Below are 6044 nucleotides of genomic sequence, written 5' to 3' on the forward strand. Positions count from 1 at the left end.
GACTAGGTGGAAAAAGGGTAGTAACGTGTGCTTCAGAGTATGTGAGTGTGAGGAGTAGCGGCACATGGCATAGCCGCAGACAATAGTCACCATTAGAGATGAGTGAACGGCATTCGATCGAATTGATATTAGAACAAATATCAGGCTCTTCAAGGTATTCGATTACAATTGAATACCAAGAGGCAAACACACTAAAAATGTGTATCTCTTCCCACTTTCCCTGGCGCTTTTTTTGCACCAATAACTGCGCAGGGGAGGTGGGACAGGAACTACGACAACGGAGACATCGAAAAAAATCGGAAAAATCAATCCGAATACGAATGGTGGATTTAAGATCCGGGTCATATGAGACTGTGAACTATGTGACTGTGAGACAGGGATAGATGTACTGGCAGGGTTAGCTAGGGATTACCTTTATTTAGGTGGGAATGTTACTCAAACAGCTCTCTGGGGCTCTATCTCGTCGGGATGCCTGTCAGCTTGCGATATGCGGGAGATGAATTTTTCCCATAGAAATGCATTGACCTGCGTTGATTGGCTGAATGCCATACAGAGTACAGCATTCGGCCAATCAACGCTGGTTCTGTCAGAGGAGGCGGAGTCTAAGATCGGTCCACAGCAGTCTCCATTCTGGTCTGATCTCAGATGTAGACGTGTTGAGCTCAACCCTGCAGCAATATCGTTCTACCCGGCAGCATCTCACCCTTTCATGCCAGGCAGCCCATACGCCCAAGGGGTACCACGAGCAGTCATGGCAACAAGTGGTGAAAAATTAGATCTGTCTGAGTTTGCCAGGTTTATGGTGAGCAGAGAGCTAATCAACACCAGTCTCTCAAAATTTGACAACCGTGCGGAAAGCTACAGGGCCTGGAAAGCTACCTTCAAGGCCGCCATTGCCAACCTCAACCTAACTGCAGAACAGGAGCTCAACTCCATGATCAAATGGCTAGGCCCATGGTCTACAAACCGCATCAAGAGCCTCAGAACATCTATGTGGGACAAGCTAAAGCAGGTCTCGCTGCTGCTTGGCTGAGACTCGAATGTACCTTCGGCAGTACGGAAGCAATTGAGAAAGCCCTATTCAAAAGATTGCAGAACGTCCCAAAGATCAGTTTGAAGGACGTCCATAAACTTCAGGACTTAAGTGATCTGCTCATGGAATTAAAGCTTGCCAAAAGAGACCCTCGTCTATTTGGGCTGTGCTACCTGGATACAGCCCACGAAGTGAACCCAATTGTCGTGAAATTACCGTACAGTCTGCAAGAGAAGTGGGCGGCATCAGTTTCCATCTACAAAAGAGCGCATACTGTCATCTTTCCTCCATTTATACATTTCTGCAGGTTCATCGATGAACAGTCCCAGATGAGGAATGGCCCCAGCCTTGATTTCCTGGAGTGCAACACAACAGCTTCAGAGACTTCATCATCAAGGCATGAAAGTGTTATGCATAAACACAGAGACTTTAAGAGCAGCGTGAGCGTCAGAAAGACTAACCTACCTGCAGTACCCACGAGTAAACAGTGCACTACCTCCTCAGGAGACAAGTCCTTCATTCATGAATGTCCGATTCATAAAAAAAAAAAAAACACTCTCTGAATAAATGCAGAGAGTTGAGATCCAAACCCATACAGGAGCGCAAGAAAGTCCTCACCGAGCTCAGGGTATGTTTCAGATGCTGCGCTTCATTAGAGCACATGGCCAAGGACTGTAAATCTGTCATCAAGTGTGAAGAGTGTCATAGTGAAAAATACACCTCAGCCATGCAACCATCTCCACTTGCCGGAGAGTCACCAGCCGCAGCTGCCATTGGTCCTGTTCCAAGTCATGTTGGGGAGCCCCAGAATGACACACTGCCACAGTGGTTTCCTGCTCATGTTTGGAGGTATGTGGGGAGGCCCAAAGAAATGTTGCGCCCGAATATGTCTAATCAAGGTCTACCCAGAGGGGCTACCAGAAAAGGCAGTAAAAATGTATGCCATCATTGATGACCAAAGTAACCGCTCGCTAGCAGGACCTAAATTCTTTGAAGCATTTGGGATCAAAGGGCCATCAGAACCCTACACATTAAACACCTGCTCTGGCCGCATAGAGACTAGCGGTAGAAGGGCACAAGGATTCATCAATTATCCTATCAATGGGGATACTGAAATACCCCTACCAACACTGATTGAATGTGACCAAAAACCCAACCATAGGGATGAGATCCCTATCCCAGAAGCTGCATTTCACCAACCACATCTAAGGCACCTGGCTAGCATTATCCCACTTATGGACAACAACACAGAGATCCTACTCCTGCTCGGCAGAGACAATCTAAGGGTATACAAGGTGCATCAACAGTGTAATGGTCCCAACTACGCACCATACGCCCAGAGACTGGACTTGGGATGGGTAGTCATAATAAACATATGCTTGGATCAACCTCAAATTGACTCCTTCAAGACTTACGTACATGGAGATGGACGCACAACTTGTATTAAGCCGTGTCCGCATCACTATGAGGTGAAAGAGAAGCCTCCAGACCTCGTACAGATACCTGATGTCATTTCTCCCCTCTTTTTCTTATTTCTTATTTCTTATGGTAGAGTTGGAAGGGGCCTCAAGGGCCATCAGGTCCAACCCCCTGCGAGTGCAGGTTTTCCTAAATCATCCCAGCTATATGTTTATCCAGATTCTGCTTGAAGATTTCCATTGATGGAGCGCCCACCACCTCCCGTGGCATCCTATTCCACTCTCTCACTACCCTCACTGTCAGAAAGTTTTTCCTAATGTCTAATCTGTATCTCTTTCCCTTTAGTTTCATCCCATTGCTTCTTGTACTTCCTTGTGCTAATGAGAATAGGGGAGATCCCTCTGCACTGTGACTACCTTTCAGATATTTGTAGACTGCTATTAAATCTCCCCTCAGCCTTCTCTTCTGTAAACTAAACAATCCCAGTTCTTTTAGCCGCTCCTCATAGGACATGGTTTGCAGACCTTCCACCATTTTGGTTGCTCTTCTCTGGACTTGCTCCAATATATCGATGTCTTTCTTGAATTGAGGCGCCTAGAACTGTACACAGTATTCCAGGTGTGGTCTGACCAGGGAAGAGTACAGCGGAATAATGACCTCTCTTGATCTAGATGCAATGCTTGTCTTAATACATCCCAGAATTTTATTTGCCGAAAATTTTGGGAGATCAGTCTTTCATACAACTAAGGACGATGATAAAGTAGCTTTGTCAGTAGATGTCAGAGAATTTGTCAAGATCATGGACAGAGAGTATTTTAAAGACGAAACTAATCACTGGGTCTCTCCATTACCCTACCAGGGTAAGACTCCCGAACAATCTGGAACAAGCTCTGTCTAGATTTAAATCTCTTCAGCGTACCATGAACAGCAAGCCTGAAATGAGAGAACACATTGTTGTTTTTATGGATAAAATATTCCGAAACAACCACGCAGAACCAGCTCCACCCTTAAATAAACACGAAGAATGCTGGTACTTACCTTCATTTGGAGTGTATCATCCACGGAAACCTAATCAAATTAGGGTTGTTTTTGGTTCACGTGCCAAACACCAAGGTGTATCTCTCAATGATGTTCTTCTCACAGGTCCCAATCTGACAAATAACTTAGTAGGAGTGCTGATGAGGTTCAGGAAAGAACTCATTGCTATCACTGCTGACATTGAACAGATGTTCCACTGTTTCGTAGTCAGAGAAGACCACCAGAATTTCCTCAGGTTTCTGTGGTACAAAGACAATGACACCAACTCAGAGATAGTGGAGTATCCAATGAGGGTGCACGTATTTGGAAACAGCCCTTCGCCTGCCATTGCGACTTACAGTCTTCGGAGAACTGCGTTAGAAGGAGAGGCTGAGTACGGTACAGACGAAAAAGACTTTGTGGAAAAAGACTTCTACGTAGATGATGGGCTCAAATCACTACTGACTGAAGAAGCAGCTATTGATCTGCTCAAAAGGACTCAAGAAATGTTGTGCCAAGCTAAACTTAGACTACACAAAATTGCCTCAAACAGCCTGGCTGTAATGAGAGCCTTTGAGTTAGATGACCATGCACCTGGATTCAAGGACATTAACCTGGGATTCGACAGTCCTCCCGTGCAGAGGAGCTTGGGTCTCAGGTGGAATCTTTCGGCTGATTCGTTCGGGTTCCAAATAAGTTGAGCAGACAAACCATTCACAAAACGTGGTGTCCTATCTGTGGTGAATAGCCTATTTGATCCACTGGGGTTTGTAGTACCCATCACCATACAAGGCAAATCCCTATTGAGACAGCTTTCTGAAATCGTCAAGGATTGTGATGCTCCACTTCCTTCTGATAAAGAGCAAAAATGGGAAGCCTGGAAGCAATCCTTGTGTGCCTTGGATGAGATCCACATCCCAAGATGCTATGTCAAGGCATCATGTACCTCTAGCATAAAGAAAGAACTTCATGTGTTCTCAGATACTTCCACTGAGGCCATAGCAGCGGTTGCCTACCTGAAGGTGACAGAACCCAACAACCAAAATCACATTGGATTCATCTTTGGTAAGGCTAAGTTAGCCCCCAAGCCTGATCATACTATTCCCAGACTTGAAATCTGTGGGGCTGTGTTAGCAGTGGAGATTTCTGACTTCATACAACAAGAACTGGGTGACGACATAGATGAGGTCCAGTACTACACGGACAGTAAAGTCCTCTTAGGCTACATCTATAATCGGACAAAGCAATTTTATGTGTACGTCAGCAACTGCATAGAGAGAATCAGGAGGTCCTCCAAACCATAACAATGGCGCTATGTACCATCAGAACCTAATCCAGCAGACCAGGACACTAGGCCTATGTCTATAGGTTCCTTCACTGACTCTTCTTGGCTTACAGGTCCAGAGTTTCTGCTGGTACAGGTGGAAAAATGCGAACAGGAAATTTTCAGCATCCAAGATCTGGATAATGATCCAGAAATCCGTGCTGAAGTTAGTGCATTAGTCACTGCAACAAAGCAAACCTCCTGTCTCGGCTGTCAGCGCTTTGAACGTTTCTCCAGTTGGATGAGGCTCGTTAGAACTATTGCAAGGTTAGTGCACATTGCGAGAAGTTATCACAATACTCATTGAAATACATATTGTCATGGTTGTCACGTCTGCCATAAACCCTTCTCTGCAGAGGACGTCTCTCATTGTGAATCCCTCATAATACGTGATGTCCAGCAGGAGGAATTCAACGTAGAATGGAAGTGCTTGTACAACAAACAGCAGATTCCAATAAAAAGTCCTCTTGCCAATTTGAATCCAACTATGGACAATTTGTGGTTGCTGAGAGTCGGTGGTCGTTTGAATCAAGCCCACCTAGGAGTCGCAGAACAAAATCCTCTTATCATTCCCAACAAAGATCATCACGAAAAGGTTGAACAACGAGACAAGCAGATCACTGAGGGCAAGTTATGGTCTGCAGGCCTTTGGATTATAGGTATGAAAAGACATGTAGCCCAATTACCGCATGACTGTGTACACTGTCGTAAAGCGAGAGGAAAACAACTACACCAACAGATGGCTGACTTGCCTGCAGATAGACTACAAACAGAGCCACCTTTCACTTACACTGGCCTAGATGTCTTTGGGCCATGGATGGTATCCGCACGCAGGACCCGCAGCGGTCACGCGATCAGTAAGCGTTGGGCTGTACGTTTCACTTGCATGATTGTGCGTGCCGTTCACATAGAGGTGATAGAATCCATGGACACATCCAGCCTTATTAATGTTTTAAGACATTTCTATGCAATTAGAGGACCAATGAAACAGTTGAGTTCTGACCGTGGAAGCAACTTCATCGGAGCATGTAGAGAACTGAACATCGACACTAAGCCCATTCAAGATCAGTTGACGGAAAAGAGTTGCACCTGGATTTTCAATCCTCCTCACAGTTCTCACATGGGGGGCTCCTGGGAAAGGATGATTGGGATTTCACTCAGCATCTTGAATTCTATGTTAATGGATGTAAACTCTTCAAGACTCACACACGAGACTGTAGTCACCCTTCTCGCTGAAGTTTCGGCCATAAT

Source organism: Leptodactylus fuscus, chromosome 1 (genome assembly GCF_031893055.1).
Source record: "Leptodactylus fuscus isolate aLepFus1 chromosome 1, aLepFus1.hap2, whole genome shotgun sequence".
Taxonomy (NCBI): domain Eukaryota; kingdom Metazoa; phylum Chordata; class Amphibia; order Anura; family Leptodactylidae; genus Leptodactylus; species Leptodactylus fuscus.